Raw genomic sequence first — 14190 nt, forward strand, 5'->3', positions numbered from 1 at the left:
CAGGCCGAAAAAGCAAATCGGAAAAACAAAGTAGAAGGGGCAGCATTGAAGGAAATTATTACAGCAATCTACAACCATGTTCTTTTGTTAGTATTGCTTTTTAGGGTGTTATAAGCTTTTAGCTGTAAGTGTGCATTATACCAGCATTGTCATTTTGTAATCCATGTAAATGCCAAAGTCTTGGCCATATTTCATGAGCATTGTATCAGAAATTTCATTGCAAATTAATAAGATAATAGTTGTTGGTGTCATTTAAGCAATACAATATCATTATTTATCAGCTAGTTAGTTCGCATACCAACTGTTTGTAAAAATGCCAGTTGGCTGTACGTGTTCATTTCTCATGCTTAGATCATATATATGCACTGAATATTGTCAAAATTAGTAGCACACTCATGTTAGGCCATTGGTAGTCCATTTGGAGTCTTCTAGCATAAGAATCTCATTGATGCAAATTGGAAAAAAGTCATTTAAAGCAAGCTGAAAAACTATATCAGTCATACGTCCCTTGCATGTGAATTGTTTGATGAAATTCTTTGAGCTTTCATCAGCATTTTTTGAGAGCAGATTTGAGGAGGGTTGTTACAGTGGTATCAGAGCTTGCTTGCAAATTGTTTGACAAAATGTCAAACAACTGAAGTATAAAGATTTTTGGTGTTTGAAGAAGTTATAACCTATTGGGGTTATTACAGTGGTATCAGAGCTATAAGTCCTGCCATCCTGTGGAGGTCTTATAGGGAATTTGGAATAGCCACATAGAGAGAAAAATGTTTGACAAAATGAATGTCGGTCCAGATCAGGGAAAGGAAAGATTCTTACAATTATTAGAAACCTTAGCACAGGGACAGCGATCAGCAGATCAAAGAGCACAGGAACAGAGTCAGAGATTTGAACTTATGATGCAAATGATGGCTTGTCAAATGGGGTTGAATGCTAATGTGGGTGGAGGAAATAATCAAAATGGTAATAATCAGGATGGGGCACATAATGGAGGCGAACAAGTTGGGAACAATTTCGGTCATGCACCCCAGCAAACTAGGACAATGAGTTCACGGCCCATGATTCCCATATTTCCTCCTAGAGCTCCAGAGCAGCCCGTACTAGAGCCCCAGATCACTGATATACAGGAACAACTGAGGAGAGATTGGGAAGCCGGAGGTCCAGATTTTACTTCTGCAATTACCTTTAAGAAGTATATAGATGTGCGGATGAAGCATATGCCACATGGACATGACAGGAACCAGAGCTATGAGCTACAAAAGAAAGTAGGGAAACTTCAGTTACCATATTATGATGGTTCGAGGAAGTCTACAGCAAGAGCTTGGGTTCAAAAGCTTGACACATACTTTCAAATGAACCCTATGCCCAAGGAAGAAGCTATTAAGTATGCAGTAATTCACCTGGATGGATTAGCACACGAGTGGTGGCATCATGGTATGGTCACTATGGGTCATGCACACATTACCTCATATGTGGAGTTTACGGAGAGACTGATTGAACGTTTTGATAGGCCTAAGGATCGTACCTTCCCTATTACAGGCAAAAACTTGTATGAGGAGTTTAACAGACATGCTGATTCAATACAGGGAGACATTAGCACATCTTCAGGTAATGTTTTATCTGCATTATCTTCACAAACAGAAGGGGTTTTAGATGTTGTGCAGGTTGAGCCAGTTGCATCAAAAGGTGATATCATAGGCACACCAAATTGCGTGATTGACACAAATAGTGATTCCAGTACAGTTGGGCTGGATGAAGTTACAGCAGTTGAGGATACTGTCATGTTTGAGGATAGTACAGTTGATCAGAAAGTGAGCATTCAGGACTTTGCAGAAAATGAGTATCAAGCACAGTTGGATGCTTCTTCACATGAGATAGAGGCTAGTAGCTCTTCACTTGGTTTGGCAAGCCAGTTGAAGACAGGGGACAAGGATATTGTCGCAGCTTTATCTCATCATGACAAGATGAATGGATTGATTGAGAATCACATTTGGATGATTCAACTGCAAGAGAGACAGAAAGGAGTCACAACAGGTTCTTCTTGTGACGACTTACAGCAGATCAAGGAAGGCATAGAGGCAATGAAGATAAGTTACATACACCTACTTTCAGATCGCGATCATCTCCTTAATCTTGCAAGGATCTACTTAGATGCATTGAAGAAGGAGGAGGAGGAGGTTGACCGACTTTCTCATGAGCTGGAGGATACTCGGAATTCCTTGGTGTGTATTCAGTTGGCTCTCCAGGATTCTGAGAGACATGTGGACGAGCTTTGTCTTGAGGTGAGCTCAGTTCGGGAGTTAGCGCATATAGCAGGGACTCAGTTTTCTTTTGCAGTCAGGTCACATGTTGATGATTTTTCAGAGATGACAGAGTTTACAGGAGAGTCCCAGGATCTGAGTATTACAGATGATAGCTATTCTGAAGTTACTCCTTTGGACAGTGTACCAAGGATAGAGTATAGGAGTTCGACCAATTGGCACAATCATGTGTCAAGTCAGCTGAGAGTTGGCAAGCAAGACATTGCTATTGTGTGCGAACATTTTGATGTTGCTCGCCAGTTGTTAGCAGTTTATGGATGCGGTTCTCCTACTAGTGATGAGCAGGGAGGCAGTTATCTTTCCTTGACAGAGATCCACTCTTTATGGGAGGCTATTCGGATTCTGAGACAGAATTATATGCAGTTGGTAGCTGACAATGATTATCTTATGGAGTGGGGGAGTACAGCATACGAAGCATTATTGGCCAAGGAAGATGAGGTGAGTGAGCTTACTCAGTAGCTCGAGGTGACTTCTGAGATTCTTGAGAGTACACAGTTGGCTTTCGAGGAGTCATAATTTCATTTGGCTAAGGTGACCGTGGAGTTAAAGCGACTGCAGTCTTTACCAGATTCTGTACAGTCACAAGCTGTGGTGTCTGGTGATCTGAGGATGGCCATGGTCGAGATTGTCAAAGACAATGGAGATGGGAATGCATCCATCCTCGATACTAAGATTGGCATATCGGGTTTGTTCCCACTAGAGTCAGCATCAGTTGAGTTGGGTGCTGCAGCAGATTGTTGTGGTATGCTTGACATGGTGGTGGCCTCTAGTACTGATGGCACGGAGACTAGAGATGTATCAAAGATCATGTGTGATATTGGTGAGCCGGCAGTTGACATGGTTCCTGCTAGTAATACTACTCCCTTGGTGATGTCTTCGGAAGTAGTAGTCAATTCCAACATGATTAATGATCGATTGCAGTCTGAGCCACTGACTAAGATTGGCGCATTCTATCGACATTACACTGTGAGGTATGCTCATCAATTTACCTTTGATGGCCATGTTGATGAGATGATGATACAGCGATGTACTTTGGTTCCTAGTGCTTGTCATCAGTTATGGGACGGTTTGACGCCTCGGGATGAGAGTTGTGATGGGCATGACATGGCGATAGGTTCTGCGGTTGACAGCTTGATAATACATGACTTAGAGCAGGAGTTTGGGAGTGATGCTTCAGCGGTTGTTGTTATTGATTCTACGCGTTTGGCTATGACATCTCCTGACTTAACTGGTGATCAGTCACAGTGGGTTGTATCACTTGTTCATGGTGAGCTGTTGACTGAGGTTGGTTCTTTTTATCAGCATTATACTGCAGGGTATGTACATCAGTTAGCATTTGATCCTTGTGTTGAGGAGTTGATGGCAGGCAAATTTGGTTTGGGTTCCATTTCTTGCTGTTTATCTTGTGATGTCTTTTCACCATCAGTGGTGCATGGGAGTTATGGTTATGAGACAGTGGCCGGTGATCTACAAAATTGTGTTGACTGCAAGAGTTGTGCAGTGTGTGGATTCTCCATACTTGGTGTAGTTTCATTCGGGAGCGTTTACCATTGTTGCAGAGTTAGATTATACATTCTGTATAGAACAGTGGGATGCATTGATGGTATTTACTGTGTTGGCAGCTTAATTTGTCCACTTTACTTGGGTTCTGATGTTCTAAGAGTTTGTGTCTCATGGGTTTCTGACTATGGCAGTTGTGATTTTGGAGTTTGGTTGAGCTGTAATTGTCAATTTGATTATGGATTCCTCTTGGTTAATTTTCAGAGGTTGTTGCAGGAGCCTATGTTGATTGACAGCAATATAGTTCATGACTACATTTGGGATCCAGGTGGATTGATTGGGTTGGTGGATTGATTGGGTTGTTGTTCGACCATTGCTTGGGGACAAGCAATTTTGGGAAGGGCGAACTGAAATGTCCCCTTTTTAGCATTCATAGCATGATGTTGTCGTTAGCCTATTTCCCCGCGGTCCCGTAGGCTAACCAGGACATTAAAGGGACTTAGAGGCCATTTGGCCTATATAGTTTCAGTTGCAGGTCTTTCTGACGGGTTTTGAGGCAACTTTGGGCATACTTACTATTTATAGTAAGTCATCTTGGATATGGTTGGACATCCAGTGGCAGCGGTATGTCGATGGTAATTGTTTAAAATCGGCAAGAAGACTTGTTTATCATTGATAAGATTTGTTATGCATTGATAAAGCTATTTTATAAAGTTAAATTTAAATATTTAACTTTATTAATGCATAGACTATAGTTTGTGGGAAATATTTAAATTAAAAGAGTCCCCTTTATTTTATAATACATTGGAGACATAAGTTACATAAAAGGGAGTGATGTTTTATCCCACATTGAGAAAACGGAAGATGGAGCCCTTGTGAGAACACTATAAAAGAAATGGAAGAGCTTTTTTTAGGCATGCTTGGAAATATCAAAGAAATTGAAAAAATTTCTAGAGATTATGTCTCAATAGTTTGGAGGACGAAATCCCTTCAAGCTGAAAATTTTGACGCCATTGAAAGATATGGTCTTGAGATTCAACATAGTAGCAGTCCGAAAAAGCGGAACCGAAAAAGCGGGCTGAAAAAGTAGTTCGAAAAAAGTGGAACCGAAAAAGAAGGCGGAAAAAGTGGGTACGAAAAAGCAAAACCGAAAAAAAGCAGGCCGAAAAAGCAAATCGGAAAAGCAAAGTAGAAGGGGCAGCATTGAAGGAAATTATTACAGCCATCTACAACCAGGTTCTTTTGTTAATATTGCTTTTTAGAGTGTTATAAGCTTTCAGCTGTAAGTGTGCATTATACCAGCATTGTCATTTTGTAATCCATGTAAATGCCAAAGTCTTGGCCATATTTCATGAGCATTGTATTAGAAATTTCATTGCAAATTACTAAAATAATAGTTGCTGGTGTCATTTAAGCAATACAATATCATTATTTATCAGCTAGTTAGTTTGCATACCAACTGTTTGTAAAAATGTCAGTTGGCTGTAGGTGTTCATTTCTCATGCTTAGATCATATATATGCACTGAATATTGTCAAAATTAGTAGCACACTCATGTTAGGCCATGGTAGTCCATTTGGAGTCTTCTAGCATTAGAATCTCATTGATGCAAATTGGAAAAAAGTCAATTTAAAGCCAGCTGAAAAACTATATCAGTCATACGTCCCTTGCATGTGAATTGTTTGATGAAATTCTTTGAGCTTTCATCAGCATTTTTTGAGAGCAGATTTGAGGAGGGTCGTTACAGTGGTATCAGAGCTTGCTTGCAAAGTGTTTGACAAAATGTCAAACAACTGAAGTATAAAGATTTTTGGTGTTTGAAGAAGTTATAACCTATTGGAGTTATTACAAGAAATATATCTATCTACCTGAAGGTATATCAAATGAACACATCCAATACATAAGGATGAAGACTACAGGAATTTGATCTACCATAGTGAATATCATAATTCTCTAGCCAAAGGAATACATTAGACAATCTGTATAACTCCAACAAAAGAAGAATGATAGACACCGTTCTAAAGAAAAACGTTTTTCAGCCGAAGACTCTCTTATTAATTAGAATGTGCCATGCAACCACGCACGAGAGATTAATAAATATTAATGACTTATAATATCAACTCTAAAATGTTATGCACTATTCCTAGTAAAATTAATACTTATCTCTTTTGAAGAACCCCTCCTTGTTGGAATGACCGACAGTTTGGCCAAGATCAAAGCGTCAAGAATCACAGTAGCAACCTCCTTGCTGCATTTGACATCTAGCCCGACATGGCCATTGTAGTCACCAACAACAACAAAGGCCTTGAATCGTGTTCTCTTTCTTGCTCTCATTTGTTTCTGCACAGGTGTTATTTTCATGACTTCATCCTTCAGTTGGGGATCCAACATTGCTTTCACAATCTGGTGTTCCTTCACGAGGAGAGAGAACACATAGATTGTTCAAGGGACTTGATTTTTCCCTCCTTTACAAGGTGGCCTAGCTTGGTGATAGGAACCCATTTTTCTTCCTCGTCATGGTCTGTGGCCACAACGATCACCTCGCCCTCGGTCGCCACAGCCTCTCTCACCACATCCAAATCCGCCTCTTTCCACCATGATTTCACAGACGAAGCAGTCATAGTAACATCCAGATTGTTAATGCAAGAAGAGTTGAATCTATATATGGAAGAGACACAGACACCTTCAACCAATAATACAAAGAGATGATGCCAAGAACAAATACTTTTGAATAAGTATTATCGAACGCCCAACCAACGTTAATAACGCATGTTAATAATACATGTTAATAACACACAAAGAAAAAGATGTGAAATAAAATATCACCGGAATGGTAAAAGATCTCATACTTAATGGCTATGGCAAGCTTACAAATAGCTCGAGCTGTCAAAGAAAAAGTAACGCCCACAACACAAAAAAATGGCCGGAAAGAATGAGAACGACCACCAAAACGAAGAAAAGAATCAAGACTCTTGATCCAAACCAGAGAAAAAATTGAGGTTGCACGATGATAAGAAGACCTCTGATGAAAGCGCATACAAGACCAAAAATCTTATACTGAGATCATACTTAAATCATACGAACTAATAAAAAATATACCTATTCGAGGCTGCACAGAAAACAACTACAAAAGCACTCGCAAGAGAAGACTAGATACAAGTTCAAAATGAATATAATATTTGATGCTCATCGAGTGAAAAAAAAAATGTTCAACACAAGCATACCTAGCAGGCTAGCATTTCTTTACAACCAATAGAAAACAAAACAAAAAAAAACTTAACATTCTATTACAAGCTCGATTTTGAACAACCCGTAAGTATGGAATTTTATACATACGAATAGAGCGAAGAAATACAAGAGAGCCAAGATATCAAAACAATTTCCTTATGAAGATTATCAATGAAAAAACTGGCTTTGATACCATGTTAAAACAGAAATGCATGAAGATAACCAGCAATAAGAAAGAGATAAAACTGAAACAAAGAACACCAGAATTATCTTGGGAAAACCCTTCGAGAATGAAGGGAAAAACCCAGCCACACAACACAAAAATATCTTTATTGATAATGAAATGTTCAAGTGTACAATGCCTATCGCTTAATGCGATATATATAACAATAGTAGAGACTCTTCACATTATAACCGAAGGTCTCTTGAGATTCTCATAACTTGTAGGACTCTTCGAATATTCATGCCTCAATGCATGAGAATGACACATGTCATTTACATTTAATGTTACAAATTAAACTTAAGTGTCCTTTTCAGCTGAAGATGACAATAACTGTAATAACGTCCAGATAAAGATCTCTATCGCAGCTACAAACTTTAACAAATATCTCCTCATTCTTAAATTCACCTTTTACACTAGCCACATACACTAAAGAATATTAATAAATATGTACAGTTGACTAACCGCATTACAGTTGGATTGAATGAGTTGCCCTTGCATGTGTACACTTCACTACTTGTATTTCAACCAAAAAAATGAGATGTCCTTGAACATATATAGTTCAATGACTAAACTTTGATTGAAACTAAAAAGATATTCTTCCACAAGATAAGCTAATTGAACTCTCTATGCATGCTTGATTCAATGGCAGTTTGCATACACTTCACCTTGTTTTTGTAGATCAACGTATTTATTATAACCTTGCTGAAAAAAGATTGTCCAGAATTATTTTTTGGTGTCATTTTTCTCCCATTTTTCCATTTATCCATTGTCATGATGCTGGAGGTGAATATTACTTGCTAGCACAGCCCTCCTGATTCGGGTACAAAAATGTCCACGTTCAATAGAATCCATCCTAAGTCTCACTTTACTCAGCCTTGAGTTAGACTTGGCTGTGGCACCTTGCTACACCTGCTGTCAGCCTTTGACATTGTCTGTTGCTTCTGCATTGACTTCTTATATACAATTTAGCAAAAAATTATCCATGTTTTGGGTGAGCAGCTGGTCTCTCCTGCATAAATAGCATTGATCTTTTTCTGATATTATTAGCTTGAAAACATTTGCACAATTCTACATCACCAGTTAAGTAGCTTTTCACTTGCTGGTTGAGATTAAGCACCCCCAGAAACAATATTGTGAGGTGAAACATTGCTGCTCAAAGAAGATCATACAACCACAAAAGTTTTGCATTGAACTTTAATTTATTCCTGAAGGAGTTTTTTCTTTTTCTTTCCTTCATTCAAGATTTTCTTCCTGCAATATCTTCAATTAAATAAATTGTTATTGCAAATCAAGGCAATTCCCACTTATCAAACAAAACCCTGCCTTTCTTCAGTTTCCAAAGGGCTACGTGATCAACAGAAACATAAAAGTGAGTTTCACCTTTAACTTATAAATCAAATGTCAAGCCTGTTCCAACAACTCAAGGAGTGACAAAAGTTTCCCTGTTCAACCACAAGGGCCATTCCAAACACCCAACCCAGTTTTATGTTGGACATCAAGATGCACATTCCCACTACAATGGCATAATAAATGAATATGGCAGAGGTTTGAATGCAAAGTCTCGAGGCATATTTTAAGACACCTGCAATAACAGAGACATAAGAAATCATGATATCTTAAGTCCAAATATGTAATATCCCTTTCCAGATATTTTACCAAAAACTGTGATATATATTTGCAGATTTAAATCCGAACAGTAAACCAATATGTGATACAAATTTCAGAACTTTAACTGATTTATAACCAGCAGATATGCATACGAGAAAACCCAAAAAAATATATTTATTTCCTCCAATGTTCAAAGGTACACAGTTAAACCAGCAATTAACACAAGTAGTTGCAAAATAACGTTACTATATTATACATCAGCAATACAATAACATGCAACAATTCAGAATATCCAATCTTACATACAATAAATAACAGTTAGATTGGCAATACAGATAAAACCTGAAAGAAGGCTAGGTTTGCGTCCAACCTCCAAAGTTTTTTCAAGGGTTTGCGTCCTCAAAGAAATAACCAGCAACTGTTTCCAACTCTCAGATTAATATTTGTCTTCAATATTATAATCTTCATATATCCTCCCATGTGGAGTCTATTGTACGCTTATTACTTTTCCCAATGTGATGCACGCTCTTTTAAGCAATGTAGGATAAAGCACATTTTTGTCCTCTAGTCACTTAAGTGATCATAGTAACTTTTTAACATAAAGTGACAAGTTAAATGACTTTAATAGTCACTTAGTCAGGAAACCATATAATCATCAGGCATTAAAATAGTTGACCAAATGAACTCGGATAATCACATGCAATAGCTTGTTGGAAAACTCTCGACGAGACGCTTCCAAACCAACACTGTGGTACTGAAAATACTGTGCTTTGTTTACTGATTAAAAATAGTAAGTATCTGGACAACCTGCCAAAACCGCTTTGATGGGTTTGAAACTAGAAATGCCTAGGCCAAACCTCAAACTGAACCCTGTAAAGAACCTTTCCACCCCTGAAACCTAGGTGAAGCGAGCTAGCACACAAAATCATAATGTCCCAAAAAAGAGGACATTACAAAGCCTCCACTCTCAAAGATTGCTTGCCCTCAAGCAATCTGCTCATACTTGCAGAAACCAAATGCCAGGATCCCATACTCACCTTGAGAAGGAGATTCTACTCCTCAGTCGATGTAACCCGGTATGCATCATCCCAAATCCCGAATGGCAAATCAATACAATAGGAATCGATGTGCCAAATAACTGAATGCCAGGACCCCATATCTCACCATAAAGGGACACCAACTGCCATGTGCTGCAGCTTTGTGTGCCAAAACCCTCAGTCAGCATGAATGTTTCACTCCATAAGTGACCTTGCGAGTCTCTACTGTCAAGTGAAGATGGGGGCTCGGCAGTATATCAATATCCACCACAAGATGATAACACCCAAACTCTCCTCCTAGCTCCCTGATAAAAAGCAATATATAAGGCTGCTCCGCCTGGATCCCAAGTGAGAACTCATGCGCTGTCTGAGATACCACTGACCAACTCCTATAATATCTGTACCACTGTACCACTCCGGCAATATCTGTACCAATGACAATTGTAGATCTGGCCAATCTGACTCCACCACTATATCACCCTAGTGGAAACGGAGTAATCCTAATCTCTGGAACTCTAATGTGTTAGAAGGTTGAAACACACAGATCATAGTCCTGTAACTGTGTAACAACACAGCATAATCCACCAGATGTACGATACTATTAACACCTGGATCCCCGATCAACCAATACATTGTGTCAAACCTATCGCCACCTGGATCCCAAAACAATCGAACCCCACATCCGTTCGCCATATAGAGATAAGAATACCTGGTAGCATCTATAACACAACTTCTCTCTACAACTTCTGCTAAACTCCCAATGATGTGATAACTAACCAAACCATCATACCCACTGACACCATAGTCATCCTGTAACCATGTACCCATAAGAGAACTTTGTGAAATAGAAGTAGCAAACCATGTTCGATACAAATTAGCATGAATGTATAACTAACAGCTTTCCCTACAAGTAATCCCCCACAAACAATTGAATTGGATGCTTGCATCCGCTAATCCCATCTTCCGAAGATGGTGAATACCCATCTCATAAAGGATGATATAATTCTGGAACCAATCCACACCGATGCATCATCAAGTCCTCCACGCGTGGGTCAAGACAAAAATGATGAGCGCTCCTCACTGTGTAATCGCAGTAAAACACTCCAACCTTTGTCAATGGCTCATCACTAAAAACACTTGAATGAAACAGCTGATCCCTCTAACTCTGAAAATCAACAAGCCAGCATCCAAAATCAGCTGCATGGAATGAAGTAGCAAATTTGCTTCTAGAAGATGGAAACAAATCAACATGAGAGCTATACTCCCAACTAGATGACACTCTGCAAATGCCTTGTGTGGATGATGGAGTAGCGTCGTGTAATATTACCCAACTCTCAGGTGAATCCACCATTGTGACACAAGAGCTACCAATAAATTGTCCTGTATCAACTCTCATGGCACTAACTTCAGGGGAACTCGACACAACTAGTGGTTCTCTACTGTCCTCCACCAAGGTACTCATCCCAACTGAAACCTTTGTAACTATATCTGTGATGGTTGTAACCACATCCCTACTACAACCCGTGGGTGTAAGATCCTTATCAACTGCCTTTGTATGTAACTGTACTATATCTGCAGTTGGTGGAGACTGTGCCAAACTCAACTCCTCGGTAAGCTTCTCAATCTGTAATTGTGACTCTTGAAGGACCAACTGGGCACTCTGCAAAGAGTACTTAGTCACCTCAAGCTCATGGGTGAGCTTATCAACCTTCTCCTCATTTCCCTACAATGCATCATAACAAATGCCACTTGAGAAGAAAATCTCTATCTACAAGTAGTTGTAGGTAATTTTGTTTCATCAATCCAATCGCTTCTCGAAGTGCATGTATCTCTGCAAGGGAAAAAACACTATCACCATGCTCATCTGTCAGAGGAGTACCCCAACCACAAGTGGCCAACATTTGACGAGCAACATCAAAATGCTTAATGGTTGTGGCAACCATCATGTCATTAACCCTCAATTGACTTGCTAAATGATGATTCCCCTATGACAAAACCTTCCCACACAAATCTTCCGATTTGTCATCCGCACTATGATATGAGGCTGAATCAATGTCACTCACCATTTGATAAGCGGCATCGTGTATGCCCAATATCTAGGGTGTTGTTGCTATGCACCTCATAGGATGGTTCAACTGGCGAGGTAGAAGCTGCTGATATAACAGTATCTTCACACACTTCCACTTCCAAGGTGACTGCATGTCCATCCACAACATGATCTTGGGATTCTTTGTCATCAAATGAATTTTTTGATTCGTTCTCTAAGGTCTGATTTTTGCTCTCCATAAGGTCAGCTATATGATGGTCACTAACTGCTGGGAATTCATCATAGATGCTTCTAGATACTATAGAGGCCTCTTGTTCTTTTTTCTCTTCATTCTATGATGTAGTCCTCTTAATCATTGAAACCATACATCATGCCACTTTGTCTAGTTTTGTAGGGTCTGAAATCAAATCATTCACCCTTTTCTGACTTTCATCCAATCTTTTCAAACTTTGTTTAAGCTTCTCCATGTTCTTGTCCCACTGTTTCTGGGTACTTGAAGTAGACATGATTAACTAACTGATTCAATGTCTAGTTCACTAAAATAAACTGAGCTTAAATTCTGTAATTAGAATGCTGAATGTAAAGTATGAGAGGAATTTTGTCAAAAAAATCCACAAACAACCTGGATATGATCTAATGTCACTGCTAATAAATCTATTAAACTAGATCAGGATTCAGTTTTGAAACTAGAGCATTTTGGCAAACACTTGCCAGACAATCTCAAGTCTCTGCAACAAATTAGTGTTCTGAAAACAATTTGTGTCACTGTTTCTCCCCAACAAAATATGAATCAATACCACTATTAATAATCTTCGCTGATTTAATCATTAATATTTCAAAATACATCAAAATAATTCAAACTGAATTCTTCAACCGATTTTCAGAATGGAATTCGATACAATGATATTGCAATAAGGATGGTGGATATGCTAATTCAACCATCTGTATTCCAAAGTTCTGAGAACAGCATTTTATGAACATTCAATGTTTTAAGAGTGAATAAGGATGTAATATTACAGTCATAATGCTGGAGTGCATCTTAATGGTAGCACTGGTTCACTCCTAAATTACTCCCAATGCACTCGTCCTGGTTCCAAAGTCGCCTGCAACTTAACACCTGCTGACCCGACTATTCATGCTCATTCAGCACATTTCCACTATTACTATGACTGCTGTGGAGATGCATTCACAACCTGCTATTAACCGTTACTTTGTCTGTTATACCTGTCACTGTCTACTTCACGTGGTAACCTTAAACTTGTCTCCCCTCCTTACTGTATTCTGCAACCGGATTTCTGAAGCACCTTTAATGACCACGACAGTAATAGGAATTTCTTCAAACACTTGTCTTAGATTAGTTTATTTTTAAACAATGCTGATAAGAAAGTATAGTGAGGAATTTTGTAAAACAGTTCCCTTGCAATCTGGTTACAGTCCTTGAATGTTACTGTTATGAGACCTCAGAATTTTACAATACTTCCAAAAATTAAACAATTGACAAATTTGTCAAACTGTTGGCAACTTTGTATTACATCAAGAATACTGAAACTGGGCGGTTTATTCTTGCTATTGCAGTTACAGAAATAAAATACCAGATTGCATAGCAACAAACACTCAACTGCAACACAAATAACGACTTGTAAATACTCAGCTTAAACCAATATTATGCATTCCAGTTCAGACGTATGCTAGTTATAGGAAGACCAACAACCAACTGCAGACTGTTTCCAACCTTGACTGATAATATATCCGATGGATGAATGCTTATAGTCTTCACATGTTGCAATGAGTCTCCAACCGCCGACTATCTCCAACCTTTATGCCGTCGGGTCTGAAATGCCTAGAGAATGAGTTGGCGGCCATCCTGTGTATCCCATGTTTCCCTTATTCTCTGCCTGTGCATCCGCAAGGTATGATAGTGTGTTAAAACAACCTTGATCCCCTCCGGTGACCAATATTCTTAACCTCCAGCACTACGAACATTGCCCAAAACCTTGACGCAAACAACAAACGGCCGGATTTCCGTGTATTTCTTGCAATATTGTGGACGCTGTTGGAATGGTGAGTGGCAGTCTTCCCTTTGAAAAACACGACCAGAGCTCAACACTCCTTGCTCTATTTGTGATTAACTTTACAATGGGCTTTCTTGTCTAAAACACATTCACCAGAAAATTCCTTGTGCAGGTCTATAAATGCAGTGATGTTGTTCCAGTCGGCCAACCGACAT

At 39.1% G+C, this 14190-nt stretch overlaps 1 protein-coding gene and 1 pseudogene across 2 annotated transcripts in view; both read right to left on the reverse strand.

Moving 5' to 3' along the window:
- Positions 1-14190, reverse strand: part of LOC149561311 (protein SEMI-ROLLED LEAF 2-like) — a 165388-nt gene that overhangs the window by 82168 nt on the left and 69030 nt on the right. The window lies entirely within an intron of this gene.
- LOC149561312 (small ribosomal subunit protein uS5 pseudogene) lies at positions 5951-6418 on the reverse strand (annotated as a pseudogene).

The sequence above is a fragment of the Cupressus sempervirens genome, chromosome 4 (genome assembly GCF_028749045.1).
Source record: "Cupressus sempervirens isolate cs-2001-9-10 chromosome 4, ASM2874904v1, whole genome shotgun sequence".
Lineage (NCBI taxonomy): Eukaryota > Viridiplantae > Streptophyta > Pinopsida > Cupressales > Cupressaceae > Cupressus > Cupressus sempervirens.